This window comes from Ictidomys tridecemlineatus, chromosome 15, assembly GCF_052094955.1.
Source record: "Ictidomys tridecemlineatus isolate mIctTri1 chromosome 15, mIctTri1.hap1, whole genome shotgun sequence".
Lineage (NCBI taxonomy): Eukaryota > Metazoa > Chordata > Mammalia > Rodentia > Sciuridae > Ictidomys > Ictidomys tridecemlineatus.
Genome location: NC_135491.1, coordinates 14,261,398 through 14,281,078, shown reverse-complemented (window position 1 = coordinate 14,281,078; position 19,681 = coordinate 14,261,398). Strand labels below are relative to the sequence as shown.

General features: G+C 46.9%; 2 pseudogenes; both read right to left on the bottom strand.

Moving 5' to 3' along the window:
- Nucleotides 1-3,989: 3,989 nt before the first annotated feature.
- LOC101977130 (galectin-16-like) lies at nucleotides 3,990-9,151 on the bottom strand (annotated as a pseudogene).
- Nucleotides 9,152-11,117: 1,966 nt separating this feature from the next.
- LOC101977401 (enolase-phosphatase E1 pseudogene) lies at nucleotides 11,118-17,434 on the bottom strand (annotated as a pseudogene).
- Between the last annotated feature and the right edge of the window lie 2,247 nt (nucleotides 17,435-19,681).

The following is a 19,681-nucleotide window of genomic DNA, read 5'->3' as shown; positions in this document are numbered from 1 at the left end:
AGTGTGGAATGCTGATGAAAAATGAGTATTTCTTTAGTCTTAAACTTTGTTGAATAAGAATTTGTGGTAGGAAAATCTGCAGCAATTCAGAAATTTTAGTTTAGAATATCTAAAGTGAATTCTACTCATCATAGAGATTTTAAGCTATGATTCATAAAAATCCCTCTTATTCTGTTTTTTCTTTTCTTTTTTGTAGTACTGGGGATCAAACCCAGGGCACTCTACCACTGAGTTACATCCCCGGTCCTTTTTATTTTAATTTTGAGACAGGGACTCACTAGGTTTCCCGGATTGGCCTTGAATTTGGGATCCTCCTTCCTCAGCCTCCTGAGTAGCTGGGATTACAGGTGCACATCACCAAGGGCTCCTCTTACTCTTTACGTCTTGCCCGCTCCTCACTCAGAAGCGAAGCCCAGGCCCATGACTAATCAGTAATGTGGACAGGACAGCAGAGGAAAACCAGGTTTGGGCGACCTTACCATGAAGGAACAGTATTGTCTAACTTATTCCTTCAGGGGTTTAGCCCAGACTGGAGAGAGCTGAAGACATTTGTATGTTTTCATAGCAGGGCCTCCCTGTGGGTTTATGTAGGTTATTTAGACAGAGTAGCCACTAGCCAAAGGGCAAGTGGTTATGAATTCCAAGTCATGCTCGGGTCAGCAAGTCACGACTCCAGGATAGATTCTATCCATTAGAGCAAGCACTGCCTGATTTCCCCAAAATGGATTACAGACTAACACTAGGGTCCTATGGCTCATAATCAAACTACAGGAATGACCAAGAAAGAGACAGGGAAGACGGAAGGAAGGAAGGAAGGAAGGAGATGTGTCTAAACAGAAGCCAAGAATTTAGACAAGAGGAAATTTTATCCCATATTGGAATGAAACAATGAAGAAAGGTCTGCAGCCTGTCATCATCTGGGCACAGGTGGCTGTGACTTGGAAGTCAGGCTGGAAGAGGGTGAAGGGAGGAGGCCCTAGTGAAGCTGGAGCTGAACACACTGAGGCAATTATATGGTGAGAGTGGATGACAACAATCAAAACTGACGGCTGCCATAGTCCTTATGTATGAAGACGCTGTTTCACAGGATGTCGCGTTCCTCACGACTAAAACACTCAGGGTCACTCCAGGGGAACTGGGCTGCACAAAATAACCACACAAGAGTCAGAGATACCTTTTACCTTGGGGTCCTGTGACGGCTCCTCTGACCTTAAGGGTCCGAAGAAACAGAGAGAGAGAGAGAGAGACAGAGAGAGAGAGAGACAGAGAGAGAGAGAGAGAGAACACGCTGACCCTTTTTATTGAGGAGGAGCCATTCAAATGAGGCAAGGGGTCAGATGTCAGGGGGCTGAGTCTAGCTTTGTGATGTCTGCTGTCACATGTTGGCTGACATCTAGGAAGGCCACACCCAAAGGCAGAGCAAGAGAAAGGGACACACAAAGGGTGTTTCCATGGAATGAAACAATGAAGAAAGGTCTGCAGCAAAGGGTAATATCACAAAGGAACAGGTGAGCGTAGCTCAACCACAGGGCGACACACCTATGTCGGAAAACTTTTGGGATTGGGGCAATGTCCAGGTCACTATGAGATGCAGTGACGGTCAAAGCCTCTCTGCTCCCGGATGGAGAATGCGAATCATTCAGAGTGGCCTCCCACATCAGGACCTCATTAGATACACCTTGATCCTTTTTTTTTTTTAAAGGTGATATCACATTTCTCCTAAGTGGTTCTCAGACTTGCAAAGGAGCAGATCACCAGAGTCCTTCCAGACAGAGGGGCTGTCACTCTCTCATCTTGGCAGGAACTCAGAAAAGTTAAGAAATGGAGGGCGGAGCCAATTACTGCATTCCCAAAGGGAATGATAGATGCGTGTCTGGCTGTTTTCACAAATGACATGGATCAGTGACTTCTATACATCCCCTGTTGCTCCCTCTTGAAAATAGGCAGGTTAGCCAAGCACGGCGGCACTCACCTATAGTCCCAGAGGCTCAGGAGGCTGAGTCAGGAGGATTTCGAGTTCAATGTCACCCTCAGAAATAATGAGATGCAAAGCAACTTAGTGAGACCCTGTCTCTAAATAAAATACAAAATAGGGCTGGGGATGGGGCTGAGTAGTAGAGTACCCCTGAGTTCAATCCCTAGAAGCCCTCATATCCTGCCCCCCGTGTCTGTTTCAGTCTTATATTTCTTGTTGTGAATGGGGCAGGTAACTTGTCCTTTTATTGCACATGTTGATAAGAACCAAACCTGAGACTATATATTCAGTTCACCTCATAGGCACCACTTCTGATTTAGATCATCTTGGACTTCAACCTGTTGGTATAGTTGTATTAAATTTGGCTTAGTGTTCTGGTTCATGGAAACATGGGCGCCTGAAGGTGGAGTGATGGGTCTCCAAGGCTGCTCTCCCACCTCCCCAGGAACCACAAATCAAAATAACCAAGCCTAGATTTGGGCTGCGTCTGGGATACACCTTAAAAAAATAGACATATAGGGGGGCTGGGGATGTGGCTCAGGCTCAGGCGGTAGCGCGCTCGCCTGGCATGCGTTTGGCCCGGGTTCGATCCTCAGCACCACATACCAACAAAGATGTTGTGTCCGCCGAGAACTAACTAACTAACTAAATATTAAAAATTCTCTCTCTCTCTCTCTCTCTCTCTCTCTCTCTCTCTCTCTTAAAAAAAATAGACATATAGGGACACTGTATGACTTTCAGAGCTAGGTCCTATGATACCTTGCACCTTCTGCTTGAGCCCTTTGGACAGGTCACTCTGTTGAAAGCCTGTCACCATTCAGTAAGCCCTGCTACCATGAGACATCTGAAGTCCATGACTGAGGAAATCTGAGATGGCGATGGAGGTCACAGAAACGGAGAGATGACCTGCCAGTCCAGGGCGGTTCAGCCACGGCTGTGAAGAGCTAGCAGGGAGGAAAGCATCTGCCCAGCCCAACACATGCTCCAGAAGCTTCTCCCCTTCCTACTTCTGATCAGAACCACATGACACACCCTGTGAGTCCAGAGAACCGTAGACCTGGAAGACACGATAAATTATTGTTTTAAACCAGTATGTTTTGGGGAGGTTTGTCATGCTACAGGGCCTATCTGAATGGGTGCAAAACCAAAATCTGGTCTCTGCCTCCATGTGTATAAATTGTGCTTGTACCAATAATAAATTATATATTCCTTGATTTAAAACCAAGACAATAATTTTCAAACATAGATCCTGCAGGTTTCTGGCCAAATAAATTGGTAAGGTTTTGAATTAGAGGAAAAAAGGTAGGGGGGCATTATTTGAGGGCCGTTGTCACAGCATATGACTAAACCAGTTAGGGCCACTCCAGGTGAACTGGGCTGGCACAAAATAATCACACAGAGACAGAGAAATACCTTTTTCTTTGGGTTCTGAACCAGCTCCCACAAAGGAGGCAAGGAAGGCAAGAAAGAGAGAGAACACGCCTCGAATTTGGGGTGGGGGTGGGGTTACTGGGGGAAGCTGTTCCATGGAATATTCTATCCCCAAAAGGGCAGAGGGGTAGGATTACAAAGGAACAGGTGAGTGTCACTCAACCCCAGCAGGTGACGCCTACTCCTGGAAGCTGGGGTAACGCCCAAGTTACTGCGACCTAGACCTAGCACTGCCAGACTGAAGGCGATAATTGTTCAGAACCCAGTGCTTCAGGACCTAAAGGCATCTGCATTCAGGGCAGCTCCCAACGGGCTGCCATTGAACATTTTTTTTTTTTTTGTACCAGAATTGAGCTGAGGTGTCTACTACTGAGCCACATCCCCATTCCTCTTATTTTTTAATTTAGAGACAGGGTCTTGCTGAGTTGCTTAGGGCTTCACTGAGTTGCTGAGGCTGGCTTTGAACTTGCGATCCTCCTGCCTCGGTCTCCCAAGCTGCTGGGATCACAGACTTGCACTTCTGCGCCCCGTCATTGAACTTCTGTGTTTCTCTAACTGGGCTTGGGCTGAGAATTTCAGGTTCTCACTTCTCCGCTTCCTGAGCAAGACAAGGGGCAGCCTTGATAACAAAACGAACAGCCTTCAAATGGATGAATTCAGAAATCTCATCTCATGTTCCTCAAATGACCAAGTTTCCCCCGACACCAACCCAGCCCTGTCTGTGGCTGTGGACTGCTCCCTAACAATTCGGTTTGGGCATCTGAAACTGGGTCGGGCTTTTGGTTCACAGTGTCTGACATCGAATAAGTACTATATAAGGATGGTGTTACTAATGTCTCAGAAATTTCAGTGACTTATCTTTCGTTCTCTGTGTCCCAGAAAGATCTATCTTCTTTGATTCCTTGATCCCTCCCCTGGAATGCCCACACCCCTCTTGGTGATGACCACTTGGTTTTGTTTTGTTTTGCTGTTCTCACTCCAAAGCAAATCCCATGAAGTCTGGCAAAGTTTTACTCCCCAAGGGTAGGGAAGGGGGAAGGAGGAATCATTTCTGTTCATGGACTCTGGGAAGGCCTCAACCCTGGGGAGCCCGGCCACTCTCTGGGAGACCTCCATGGAGTTGAGGAGGACATCTCTCCACACCTCTACCATCTTCTCAGAACTCGCGGGACGCGATGGATGAAGCTGTAGAGATGCTCGTCTCGTTTACTATCACCTGGGAGAAGAAAACGTGTCAGAAATACAGCACAAGTGTCCAGCCTTCTTTTCCGTGTCTGCCCTCGTACCTACCCTGTCCACCCAGAACACTCCCGATCGTACTCCAGAGCCTCACACACACACACACACTTCTATCTTTTGTGACTGCTTCAGTCGTTCACTGTGTTTTCAGTGTTCCCTCTCATTTCTCTGTTGAGGGTCTACCATTCTATGTCACATGGTCCATTTTGCTTGGCTTCCTCTCTACCCTAGATCCCCATGGCCGGGACTGTGTCATGAACCTTGAATCCTTGTAGCTTGCAAAGAGCCTGCCATTAAGTTCGTGCTCGATGCGTGCTCATTGATGGAATATGTTTTGGCTCCACAATCCTTGGCAGTCATTCACGGCTCAGGGCAGTTTCTTTTTTGAGTAGCTCAGATTGGGACTACTGCAGGTAAACAATGAAACCTCAATGTTATTATTATTTTTTTTTTAGTTGTAGGTGGATTCAATATCTTTTATTTTAATTTATTTTTATGTGGTGCTGAGGATTGAACCCAGGACCTCACGAGTGCAAGGCAAGTGCTCCACCACTGAGCTACAATCTCAGCCCCTCAATGTTCTTAAAGAGGTAGATGAGCACAGATGATTTGATAAGCAGGATACTAGGGCTGGGGTTGTGGCTTAGTGGTAGAGCGCTTGCCTAGTACTCTAAAAATAAATAAATAAATAAATAAAAGCTATTGTGTCCATTTATAACTAAAAAAAATTTTTTTAATTAAAAATTAAAATTAAGCCGGCCAGTGTGGCGCATGTCTGTAATCCCTGCAGCTCCAGAGGATACGGCAGGAGGATCGTGAGTTCAAAGCCAGCCTCAGCAAAAGTGAGGCGCTAAGCAACTCAGTGAGACCCTGTCTCTAAATAATATACAAAAAAGAGCTGGGGATGGGATTCAGTGGCCGAGTGCCCCAGAGTTTAATCCCTGGTATTAAAAAAAATTGTCTGTTAGCTCATGTGAAACATACAATTCACGGTCAACCATAGCTCCCTACCATGCTACAGATCATTAGAAGTCACTCTGCTTACGCAAGGACAGCTCTGTAACCATTAATCATCCTCTCTCCAGCTCCCACCTTTACTCACATCCTTCCTGGGCTCTGGTAACCACTATTCTACTTTCTGCTTCTTCCTCCAAATATATTCTTTGACAACAAATAAGCTCTAGCTCCTAAAGTGTAAAGCATGGAGAAACTGACACCGTCATTTATATGTGCATCCATATCAGCCAGTCCCTTCCTTGTGGGTGGCACGCACCCTCAGGGCACCAACAAACCTTTTCCTACCCTCTTCACATGATGGAAGGAAGCCTTCCTGGGTGATGTTTTGTTTATTACTTATATAATATAAATATAAGGTTTGTAATATATAACATATACTTAGATATTTACATATGTTACCGGTATATTTTTACAATATATATCAATATATTATATACTTATGTATTGTGTGTGTATATATATGAAGTAGATTATCTCTAGAAGGAGAGTAAAAAAGCTCCTAATTGTTATGGACAGGAGGACTGAAGTTCAGGGGTGAGAGGAAGACTTAATTTTGGACTGATTAAAATAGTTTTATTCATGTGCATATTTTAGCTGTTCAGCTCTATGAAAATCAAAATCACAGCATAAGCAGAAACGAGAGCTGTGTGAAGGCAGAAGAGACGCTCCATCTTGGTGGAAAGGGCCTCTGAGCTGACCTTGATCCTGGTCATATTTGGGAAAAGAACTGAGAAGGGCAGTACAAGCAGAGAGTGCCCAGGCAGAAGCAGTTGTGGATGACAGACTCCTTTGGGCCAGGCCAGGATGAGCTATGTTGGCCTCTGTGAGCCCCGGGGGGCGGGTAGGAGCTGCTCCTGGGCACTCACCTGGTATTCATTGTTCAGCACCAAGAAGCACAGTTTGAATGGTTGGTTTTCCTGAAAGGGCATCTTGTGGGATGTCACCTTGGTTCTCCAGCCCCCGTCCTGCAGACTGTTCAACACCACATAGTGGCCAAAGTACACGCGGAAGTGGAAGGCGATGTAGGGTCCCAGTCAGTGTGGAAATCCACCTGCAGCTGAGGGTCCTTTCTGAAAGGCAGAGCACAGAGGAGGCTGGGCAGGGTCCTTCTTTGTAGTGACACACACGCTACTCTATCCTTTAGCTCAAGAACCAAGAGCAGCAGCAATCACTGACCAGGGCCTACTGGTGTTCATACCCTGAGAAGTCTATGTCCCTTGACAAAGCACCACAGATCAAACTCTCTGAATGTCCCCCAGGCCCCTGGCCCTGCCTGTAGCCCAGTCACTAAAGGTTTAATGCCTGCTGCTGTAGGAGCTCCAGGACCAGCACCTGCCAAGTGCCAGCATCGTACTAAGTAAACATTTTAATAGATGCGATGGGCCCCAAAGCACTAATATTCTCACTTCTCCTCCACCCGCCACACGTGCATTACAGAGCACTCACTGAAGAACCAACAGACAAATTCACATTCTGAGTATGGGACCTGCCATGGGAATTGAGAGTGGATGAGAGGGACCAGGCCAGGTGTGGGCTCCCAGTGGGGCAGCAGATTAGAGGTCAAATGACAAATTCCGAGGACCCTTCTACCCCCTGCACCACCATTGTCAGGTGCCTGGATCCTTGTCAAGATGGAAGGTAGTAGAAGAGTCAGGCTATCTGAATTCGAACCCAGGTCATGCCTCTCACTAGCAGTGAGATTGTTACATCCATTACTTGAACACTTCGTGCCTCTGTTTCCCCAGTACAAGGAGGATTATCAGAAATTCCTATATCCTAAGTTGTTTTCAGGAACACAGGAATAGATACATGTAAAACCTTAATTGGAATCACTGACACAGGGAGGGTCTGTAGAGGGTTTACCCATCAGAAGGGGAGGGTGCTTTCTGGAATCTCATTCTCAGATCATTTTCTACTATCTAAAATTGTGAAATTGAGACATGGATGTAAAAATATAAAAATTGACTCAAGAGAAAAACAACACTGGGAGGGGTGAAGGTCAGTGGTATAGCAAATGATTAGCATATACAAGGGCCTGGGTTCCATCCTCAGCATATCTCCCTCTCTCTCTCTCTCTCTCTCTCTCTCACACACACACACACACACACACACACACACGACCAACAATGCTCCTTTATTTTTATTTATTTATTTTTAAAGTAGGTGAATATAATGCCTTTATTTTTATTTATTTATTTTTATGTGGTGCTGAGGATTGAACCCAGTGCCTCACCGTGCTAGGTGAGCACTCTACCACTGAGCCACAACCCCAGCCCCAATTCTGCTCCTTTAAATAGAGGGAAAGAGCTGTGTGCATTGGCAAATGCCTGTAATACGGGTGACTTGGGAGGCTGAGACAGGAGGATTTCAAGTTCAAAGCCAGAGTCAGCAATGTAGCCAGGCCCTAGGCAACTCAGCGAGACCCTGTCTCAAAATTTAAAAAAAGGGCAGGGGGACAGGCACTGGAGATGTGACTCAGTGGCTAAGCTGTCCTGGGCTCCCTGGTATCAAAAAATAAAAATAAAGAAAGGTATGGGGTTGTGGCTCAGTGGTAGAGCACTTGGCTCACACGTGTGAGGCCCTGGGTTCGATCCTCAGCACCACATAAAAAGTAAATAGAGGTATTGTGTCCATCTACAACTAAAAAATATATTAAAAATAAATACATAAAAATAAAGAAATAAAAAAATTCTACGCAGGGTTTCACTAAGTTGCCCAGACTGGCTTCCAACTTGCAATCCTCCTGTCCCAGCCTTCTGTGTCCCTAGGATCACAGACATGTGCCACAGTGCCCCTGCAAGGATCTCTTACATCCCCAGGATCTGGCTCTTGCCCACACCCACAAATATCAGTCAGACATTCACAGTGGAAATGCTCATTCTTTAATCCCACGAAAGCTCCACTTTTTCCTTCTCTCTTGTGACCTGGGACCACTGAGCACAGCACCTGTCAGCTCACCATTGTTCCCTTCTTCTGCACTGCTCCAACCTTCAGCGAAGAGTGGTCGGTTCCTCAACCCCCTGTGGCAGGCCCCGCCCCCGGTTTCTCTCCTGTTTGCAAGCTCCTCCCAGCAAGGGTTCCCCCGCGGGCGAGATGGGGTGGGCGGTTTGGAAACAGATGGTCAGCTGAGCCTGCCTTGCTGGCTTGTGTCTGTGCGGTCAGAAGCCAGCGGCGTGGGCAGAGCTTCCTGATTTTTAGTCAGTGGCAAAGACGAGGTGGACCAAGGGGTCAAGTCCTTGACCCTGATGGAAATTATCCGAGAGAGCATACAAATTGATCCTCTGCACATTTTGAACCTATGCGAAGTCCCGGTGGCAGCGTCAGTGTCGCCCAGCGAGGGCACCACGGAATCTTCTCACACCTGTTCCAGCCACATCTTCTGGGGGGCGGGGCGGGGGCTGGGGGGGCAGTCAATGTACTGTTGGGCCGGGAGCTGGAAAGCAGCCTATGCTACCTTTGGGAGGGGCTCTTAGGGCTCAGCACAACCATCCCGGTATTTGTGGTTTGGGACACTGACCACGACCAAGTCCTTAGTAACCTGGCCACCGCCAGGTGCATAGCATGTACCTTTTCCTTAAGCCTTTGCCACTGACCTTTTTAGCCCCTTGGTTGCCGCTGGTAAGGGTGTTGCTGGCTCACTGGATTATTAGGGCCCTCAGCTAAATTTGCCCAGTAACAGATCATGCGTAAAAAGCTTGCCCATGCAATAGTAAAGTGGATCGAGTTCTCTGAAACTGGGCTCCTGGGGTCTTTTTTCGACTTCGTGGCCACACCCTCCTCACTTTTGGGGGGCTTCCGCTGGACTCAGTGAGCCCAAATGTACATCTAAATTTCAGAAACGGTGCCCAACCAGTGGATTCCGGGAGAAAAGTGTGATTCATAAGTTCTAGTTCTTGATTAGTGTGTGCCTTGTTCCGAAGACAGCGCAGGCAGAAGGACTTCCATCATGATGCAGTGGATGCAGAGGACTGAGGACCCTTTCTCAAACTTTCCTTTTGAGATGAGAGGAAACATCCTCAAAAGCTAAACTAGGATTTCCTTTTCTTTTTGGTCATGGTGAAGTGGCACCCCCTTTCTCCACAGAAAAGTCTTGACTGGGCTTCTCCAGAAATCTCCACCATGGCTGATTTTAGGACTGTCAGCAAAAGAGTCTCTGCAAAAGAGTTCAATGTACATAAACTTCCTATTTTCCTGTCGCCCTATTTTACTTGGCCACTAACCAAGAAGATACCAGCCCTCCAGGTGCTGGACAACCCCTGACTAGTTTTTCACAAACATATCCAGTAGAGTAGTTTGTAGAAATGTGCAAACAAGGCCTCTGGCCTTGAGCTAGGCTTCACAGAGATGTCTACATTCCTAAGAGGAGAGAAGTTACCAATTGGGCTCCATGGTAACAGCTGGCAGGGGAGGAAAGAGAGGGGAGGAGAAGCTCCCCCCTTCTCAGGTGTTGTCCTTGAAGGGTTAACTTGCCCAAAACAGTGAAAGAAAAAGCTGCTTTTATGTGAACTTCTGCAGATGTGAACTTCTGAGCCCCTCCCCTTACATGCTGGGTATAAAACTCCGAAACTCCCTGAACTCGGGGTTCAGGGGATTGATTGATGACAGCAAAATTTGTGCCCTCTGAACCTGGCTGCAGCCAAATAAAACTGGGACCTGCTATCTTTGGTGCCTTGCCTCGTCTGTCCATACAACAGTGGTACTGGGAATCCAACCCAGGACCCTGTGTGTGCAGACAAGTGCACTACTGTTGAACTATACCCACAGCCCTAAATCAGAGCTTTAAAGAAGGAATGTGTTATTATTCAATCATCATGGATACAAAATAGTGCTTTCATCAGTTGCTCATTGAACTATTGGGTCAGTTTCATCAAACCAGGCCTCTTTGCAGGTACCGCGAGCATCCTCTGTGATGGTATCCTCAAGGAACTTCATGGCCCTGAAAATCTACCCAAGAGATGTTGGCGTTTATTTATAAAGTACTTGTGTTTTGCTTTTATGTTTGTTTAGAAGAGGGAATTGGATTGGATCCCCAGCTCAGCCAAAATTTATAATCCAAGTCATTGGAAATGGTTATCCTTCAGAGCTAATCTGCAAAACAGGGCTTCATCTGGGAGTTTTGGAAACTCAAAGAGAGAGCAGCTCCAAAATAAACATGATATTCAGGTCACCAAATGTTTTTTTTTTTTTTTTTCCCTTGGATTGGGTTGAATCGGATGGTTAGTGTGAGGGTCCCAAACTAGTTCTACATATAGAGCATCTTTAAATACGTTTCTTCACTGAACTTAAGACCTTTTTTCCCTCACTCATGTGCCCATGAAAATTAATGAGCATACACATGCATATACTTGCATACATTTGTACTTATATAGAAGTAAGTTACTTTGCCATTAGAATAAAAGTAGACACTAGGGGGACAACTCTGAGGAACAGTTTGGTCTTCTGTGGAAGTCGTCCTCTACGCTGAGGAAGGCAGGTAGAGTTCGCTGAAGGGTGTGATGAGGTTGCAGGAAGTTTTCTCATCATCTGTCAGTCCTGCATTGCCAGGTCTCACCACCACAGCTACCTGCACACCTGCCTCCTCAGCAGCCTTGGCCTCTACAATAACATCGGTTAGAAACAAGATCTTGTTGGTTGAGCATCCAGTGCTGTTTGCAATCTCTCTGGAAAACTCTCCACGTGGTGTCCAATTTGGGTATCAAAGTGACCATCAAAAAGCTCAAGAACATTTCCCTCTGTAGAATGCCCAGATAATAGTTTCTGAGCCTCTGCACTTCCAGAGAATAGATATCCACCTTCCTTCCATCTTCTCTCCACTTCCTGACGGCTGCAACTACATCTTCAAAGAACTCTGCTTTCCTGTGTCCAGCTGTGAATGCTGCCCTCCACACGTGGCCCTGCAGGTGTTTGAGTGCTGAAGAGACCCCTGCCAGCACACATTATCTACTACGGCCTGGATTACCTGTTGTAGTTCATCGGCCCCGTTTCCAGATGCTGCAGGGATTGGAAGAGCCCATCCAGGTGGGTATCTTCTTCAGCCTGTTTTCTCAAAAGATTGACATCCTGCTGGCACCCCTCCTCTTCCCAATGTGTCTGCAGATACTCTTTATCTTTGATGTAAGGAAATAAGATGCCCCAGAGGGCCCCGATGGAGGTCCCCGCCCGGCTTTCCCATGTGCCACAGCCATGGTCCCCTCTGCTCCCGCTACTTTAGCCTCCCGAGGCATTTCCCATTGGCGGACAAAGGCGCCTCGGCAGCTCCCTTCCTAGAACCTAACCTTCTTACCCCCCTGGGCTCCCCCTCTTCTGCCTCACCCCCTCCTTTTTCTTCTTGGTCCTGGGGATTGAACTCAGGAGCACTTAAGCCCTAGCCCTTTTTATTTATTTATTTATTTATTTATTTATTTATTTATTATTTTGAGACAGGGTCTTGCTGGCCTCCAACTTTCAATCCTCCTGCCTCAGCCCTTGGGGAGCGTGCACCATGTGCCTGGCTGTGCCACTTTTGTTTTTCTTTTCATCCTATCATCTATCCCTGGGCACTTAGGTTGATTTCCTATCTTAGCTACTGTGAATAGTGCAAGGTAAACCTAGGAGTGCAAGTATCTTTCTGATATCGCATCCATCTTGATCAATATTTATGCTCTACAAGAAGGTATGTTCCCAGGCCACTATTGGAGCCAAAAGCACCTCATCTATGAAATAACCTTTTCCTGCCTTAGCCTAGAGACGGGAGTGGGAGGAGGGCGTGATCGTCCTTGAGTCCTTTTTAAGTGAATAATTTAGTTCATTTAAGTGGAGTTTCAATTACTGAGTGGAGGGAAGTGGGAGGTGTGGGGTCCAGAGAGATGGAAAGGCAGCCCCCAGATTGTGCCCACTCCTCTGTGTTACATGGAGAGCGCCCAGGCTTAAGCCCAGCCTCCCTCAGCCCCCACCCAGCCCCCTCTGCACTCCCCATTGTTCAGGTTCCAAACTCCATCCTCAGCCCAGAATCCTCAGTGCCATTCTGCACTGTCCTCTTTCTGTCACAAATCTTACGGTTGCACTTTTATGAAACACTATGAACTGGCCCCCATTGACCCCTTGGACCCCAACAGGTAATTGGGGACAGGTAATTGCCCAGGACATCACTCTGATTGCTTGGAGAACGGTTTCTTTCATAAACAAATGTCTTTTCCTAGAACTCCTTTCAGAATTCCTATCCAGACAGCATTTCTCAGAAACCACCCTGAATTAGGAAATCCAAACTGTTTGAACTGTGTGTCTCTGCAGGATCTATTCCTGGCTTTACAACCAGAAATGAAAGTAAAACAGAAACAGATTTCAACTGGGTTTACAAATCAGCCAGTGTAACAGAGAACTGGAAGTGCTGAGTTGGCAGTGGGTCCCGAGTCCACCTGTGCTCACTTTCCCTTTGTTTTTTTTTTTTTTTTTCTCTTTGGTCCTGGGGATTGAACTCAGGGGCACCTGACCACTGAGCCACATCCCCAGCCCTATTTTGTATTTTATTTAAAGACAGGGCCTCACTGAGTTGCTTAGTGCCTTGCTTTTACTGAGGCTGGATTTGAACCCACAATTCTTCTGCCTCAGCCTCCCAAGCTGCTGGGATTACAGCACTTTTCCATTTTCTGAGGGCATCCTTGGAATGGACATGTTCAGCAATTGGTAGAATCCCATGTCTGATCTCTGACCTGTGCAATGAAGGCTATGATGGTAGGAAAGGCCAAATGAAGGCCATTTGAGCTGCTTCCAGCTATAAGTATGGTAACCCAAAAGCCATAGTGCCTTCCTGGAGGGTTTGCGGAGATCAGTGCAAACATGGAGGACTTAATGATGCAGAGGTGGCCATTAGCACCACATTCCCATTCACTCATCTATTTGGCCTGTGTAGGAGACAATTACATCCCCGACAGTGGCAGCAGACTGTCATAAACTATAAACTTCACCAGACAGTGATTCCTATTGTAGCAACTGAGTCAAATGTGGTTTCACTGCTTGAGCAAATTCACACATCCCCTGGTAAGTGGTATGCAGCTATTGATCTGGCAAATACCTGTGGGCACATTGCTGGGCTTCCTAACTTGGCAAAACTTCTAGACATCAGTGGCTGGGCAGGTTAAGAGATCCATCCCTTCTAGTAGATATGATAGTAGTTGCCAGTCATCCCAGCAACTCAGGAGGCCCAGGCAGGAGGATCCCAAGTTCCAGGCCAGCCTCAGCCACATAGTGAGAGCATCTTTAAACAAAAAATAAACAAGAAACATCATCAGTGTGATGCTTAACCTTTGATTTCCATCACATCCTTCATGCGACGAATCAGAAAGCCCCAAAACTCCTCCTTCATAAAAAAACCACAAATCACCCACTTCTCATCACCTGTGGCCTGATTTTGTTTTCTTTGGAGGATTGGGGATTGAACCTAGGAGCACCTAACCACAGAACCACTTCCCCAGACCTTTTTATTTTTCATTTGGAAACAGGGTCTCACTAAGTGGCTTAGGGCCTCACTAAGTTGCTGAGGCTGGTTTTGAACTTGTGATTCTCCTGCCTCAGCATCCAGAATGGTCTGTTATTTACACTGCTGTATGGTTCTACTGAGTGTCTTACTTACAGTAGAAGCTCAAAAACTTATATAACAAATAAATGTCTTTCCTATTAAAACAGAAAAGAACCAAAGTAATGCCATTTTGTTCTGACCTGATTCCATTGTAAAATGTCTTCTTTTCAGCCTCCTGATGGTTATATCTATGTTGACAGTAAGGTGGGACCTTCCAGTGTCCCTGATGTATGATAAAAATGACTCTGAAATGTGTAATCAAAACAATTCTCTCGTGTAATCAAAATATCTGTCTAAACAGGATTTTTCTGACCTACTTGGGCCTCAGTTATTCTTGTGGTTTTTGTGGGTTTTGCCTTTATAGATTCTGTGCTTCCAAAGTTCACGTGCTGGGGAGTTCTTTGAGGCCTTAGCCTACTCCCCACTGCTTGCCTGGCTTGCTCATTCATTAAAAGACCTTTTGCCCTTTGACTTTGGCTCAGCACGAGGAGTGGTTTGTGATTCTCACTCCATAACACTGCAGCTTCTTTCTGGAGTACAAACCAGGGAGCATTTCTCAGAAATCAGCAGTTAGGGGCTGGGGATGTGGCTCAAGCAGTAGCGCGCTCACCTGGCATGCGTGTGGCCTGGGTTCGATCCTCAGCACCACATACAAACAAGGTTGTTGTGTCCACAGAAAACTGAAAAATAAATATTTAAAAAAAAAAAAGAAAGAAATCAGCAGTTAGTTGAGCAATGAGCTGGGTTTGGAAACCGTTTCTTCTGAATCTACTGATGGTTCTATGATTAGAAGTGAAAATGGAACCAAAAGAGATTTTCAGCTGAGTTGAAAAGTTCAGTCAGTATAACAAATAAGGAAAGTTCTGGAAGGCAAAGGGGAAGGGTAGGCAGTTTGTTCCTAGGAGTGCAATGGTGTCTCTTGGTGAGCTGGCTTTTGTTCCCATGACAAACTGGGACAGATTTTGCAGCCTGTAAGTGAAACATTAATTATAATATCTGACAGATAAGAAAGCACACCCAAATAATGAAAGGTCTATGCAGGAGAAGATTAGAAAACTATCTGACTGGGCCAAATCACAGAAGCAATAAACATGCCGGTGACCGAAACGAATACCCTGGGAATAAGGAAAGTTCAGACACACAGTCTGATGATGCTGCTCCATGATAAGCATGTAGGCAAAAGATTAAAATGTGAATCATTGACGGGCAGGTGGCACACACCTGCAATCCCAGCCGCTCGGGAAGCTGAAGCAGGAGGATTGCAATTTCAAAGCCAGCCTCATCAACTTAGCAAGGTCCTAAGCAACTCAGTGAGACCCTGTCTTAAAATAAAAAAATAAAAAAGGGCTGGGGTAGGGGGGCTGCAGTTTGTGGTGAAGTGTCACCCCCTTTCTCCACAGAAAAATCCTAACTGGGCTTCTCCAGAATCTTCACCATGGCTGATTTTAGGACTGTCAGCAAAAAGAGTCTCTGCAAAAGAGTCCATTGTAGATAAACTTCCTATTTTCCTGTCGCCCTGTTTTACTTGGTCACTGAAGGAGAAGATACCAGCGCTCCAGGTGCTGGACACCCTGTTACTAGTTTTTCACAAACATGTATCCAGTAGAGTACTTTGAAGAAATGTGCAAACAAGGCCTCTGGCCTAGGGCTGGGCTTCACAGAGATGTCTACATTTCTAAGAGGAGAGAAGTTACCAATTGGGCTCCATGGTAACAGCTGGCAGGGGGAAGATAGAGAGGGGAGAAGCAGCTCTCCCCTTCTCAGGTGTTGTCCTTCAAGGGTTAACTTGCCCAGAACAGTGAGAGAAAAAGCTGCTTTATGTGAACTTCTGCAGACTGAGAACTTCTGAGCCCCTCCCCTTACATGCTGGGTATAAAAATTCCGAAACTTCCAGTACTTGGAGTTCAGGGGGTTGATGGATTACAGCAACAGCTGTGCCCTCTGAACCTGGCTGCAGCCAAATAAAACTGTTTCCTGCTGTCTTCAGTGCCCTGCCTCATCTGTCCCTACAACAGTGGCTCAGTGGCAGAGCGCTTGCCTGGCATGTGTGAGGCCCTGGGTTGGATCCTTAGCACCACATAAAAATAAATAAATAAAATAAAGGTATTGTGTCCATCTACAACAACAACACCAACTGAGAAACTAATGTGACTCCATTTTTGAGAAACCAGCCTCTACCTCAGAGCAAAGCCTATCCAAGGAAGGGGGCGTGACCCTTGTTCTTGGAAAAACCCACAGAGCACTCCTAGGCACAGACCCACCCTGCTGAGTTGTTTGTCTGCAAATAACAGGAGAGGTCTGTGGAGCCAGGTGTCCCTGACTCAGTTAGGCTAGGTGAGGACCCATAGCAACCCCCTAGCAACCTCCAATCAGCATGAGGCAGGGAAAATACCTGGGATGCCAGATGACCCCCAGTAGTTAATGGTGTTGATAACATGTTGGGAAACCATGTAGTTTAGCAAGTACACCCCTCGTGGCCTAAACCAATCAGTTCAAGTGAATCCCCCTCTTGTACTAACCAATCACCCCTACCCAACTTGTTCCCGCCATTGAATGTGCTAATCAATGTTAAGAGTTGTTGTTTGATTTTCCCGCAGCATGGAATGATTTGCTGGGTGATGTTGTGAAGCACAGAGTATCCCCCCAAAACCTATAAAATCTCACTGAACAAAGGACCAGGACTCACTCCCTGGGACCGCTGCATCGGGAATGGCTGTGAATCCAGGCTGGAGCTTGCAATAAAGACTCTTGTGTGATGGCATCGGATTCGGCTCCTGGAGGTCTATTGGGGTCCCATGAATCTGGCATAACACAACAAAGGGCTGGGGATGTGGCCCAGTGGTTAAGCCCATCTGGGTTCAAACCCAGGACCAAAAGGGGGAGGGGGTAGATAGAAAGGTGATGTGAAGAAAGAAAAAAAAAATAGGATTTTATTTCAGAAGTTCCACATAAAACGGTCTCGTTTGCAGGCCTGTTCCTCTCAGATTCCTGAGAAATCTGTAAATTGCCCTGTGCACTGTTTTGATGTGCTTGCATTTGGGGGGACTGAACCCAGAGGTGTTTTATCACTGAGCCACACCCCCAGCCCCTTTTCACAATCTTTTATTTTTCAACAGGGTCTCACTGAGTTGCTTAGGTCCTCACTAGTTGCTGAGGTTGATCTCCCACAGGCAGCCAGGATAAGGGCCTTGTGAGAAGGCCAGGAGGGGAGGGGACATCGGCCCACCTGAAAGGAGCCAGCAGGTCTGAGAGACATCCTGTGACTCTGTGACTTGCCTTCTTCTGACCTAGATCACCTGCTCTGGTCCTCACAGCTGCAACCAGGGCTGCCCCACCTTAGTTACCCTGTCCTTTCCCCTAGCAACTGCCCACCACACAGACCCCCACAGGAAATGCTTCTTCTTTCAAATAGACAGGTCCAAAGCCTGTTTCCTTAGGGGTTGAAATTCTGAATTTATATTTGGCTAATTAAGCTCTGAGCTTGAAAAGCTTGATTGGTCCCACCCCCCCACCCCCACCCACAACACCCCCCCACCCCCCCCACCCCCACCCCACCCCCACCCCCGTGCTGGGCCCAAGGACACGGTTGCCTTCCTTGTCTTGAGCCCCTCCCTGTCGGGAGCTGGGCTTTCTATTATTCTAATAAATCCTGTCACTTTTGAGGGGGATGGAAATAATGTTCCTACAAGGCAGCCCCTGGGGAAAAGAGGGTGTGGCTGGGGGGGGAGAAGGGAGGGAACTAGCCTCTTCTAGAAGTTAGTCCTTTCCCAGAAACAGTGGGCCCTGAGGGAAAGGGCCAGCTTTCACCCCTTCCCAACGCCCCGCTCCGTGGGTCCTCAGGGAGGAGGCAGGTACTGAAACGCTAAGCCCTAACCTTGACCTTCTCCCACAGCCGTTTAGTCCTGAGTCACAGCAAAGAGGGAGACTCTGGGGAAACTCTGAATCCCAGAGAAAAGAGAAGAGCAAAGGGCGGGATTGGAATTCTCATCCCTCAAACTCTGAGCTTCTCTCTCTCCTAGGAGCAATGAGTTTCCGACTTCTTACGCCTGCCTTCTTGGGTTACAGTTGTAACCTGCACAAGTGGGTCCCTGACTGCCCAGACACCCCGTCCACAGTCTCCAGTGGTCAGTCACCCTCATTGTCAACTGTAAAACCCAGACTCCCTCTCAAACCCACGGGCCATTTCTGTACCCAGAAAATGAGCCCTCTGGTTCCTGAGTAATTGACTTGCTGCCAAACAAAGGAGAGCCTGTCCATCTCCAGGAGGTGTGCTTTCTTCCTGGCTTTATTTGTATTTTCATCCTACAGCTGAAACCGTGAGGGTTATTTTTTCTTACAAATTTGCTCTCACCCTTGTGTCCGGTGGATTTCATCCTTCAAATTTGCAAGACAAAAAAAAAAAACTCAACTGCCTAACTCCACCTTTACTCTGAGGCTGATCTTGAATTTAGGGTCGTGGTCTCAGACTCCCTAGCAGCACGGATTACAGGCACGTGCCACCACTCTCAGCCTATGCACTGCTAATTAGACCCTCGATAAAAGAGATTAAGCAGAGAGGTACCTATCTCCAGGAACCTGTAAATTAGGGAATTATCCGGCACTATCTAATTGATCAGATAATGAAGACTACGTCCCCCTATGGTTCCAGAGACTGGCCAGAGCACAGAACTTACCTTGGGATGACAGTGCCGATGTCATTCCTACACACCTTCCCATATTCACTCCTCACCGAGGTTCCTTCAAAAGAAAAGCTGGACTTTATTTCATTCTCAAGATGGCTCACACTCTGCCTTGAAGGTGGACTCCTTGCTTGACGCCCAAAGACGTTTCCCCTTTGAGATGGCCCCCGCCCCGTGCATTCTTGAATTTGTGTCTACTTTCCCCAAATAAACTTCCAAAATATATATATGCCTCTGACTGTCCTGATTTGCAATTCTCTTCTGTCCTGTATGCCAAGGATGCCTCTGGTCCTGAGTCAAGTTCCCCCTTCTCTCGGGGAACTCCTCAGACGCTTCATTGGAGACACCCCTTCTCCTGTGACAATGCCAAATGCCACAAACCAAATTGAAATTTTAGAAAGCAAGTGGATCCCTAGACCAGCAGATTCTAGTCTATCCATCTCAGCAGGCAGTGTGATGAGGAAGTCCCTTTAAGTCCCTACTCTGATGCTGACCTTGAACTTGGGGTCCTCCTGTCTCTGGCTCCTCCTGTCTCTGTCCTCCTGTCTCTGTGCAAGAATTACAGGCACATGCCACCACATCCAGTCACCCAGGAAATATTAAGTCTTTTTTTTTGGGGGGGGGATGTTGGTACTAGGGACTGAACTCAAGGGCACTTGACCACTGAGCCACATCTCCAGCCTTATTTTGTATTTTATTTAGAGACAGGGTCTCACTGAGTTGCTTAGCACCTTGCTATTGCTGAGGCTGGCTTTGAACTGGTGATCCTCCTGTCCCAGCCTCCCG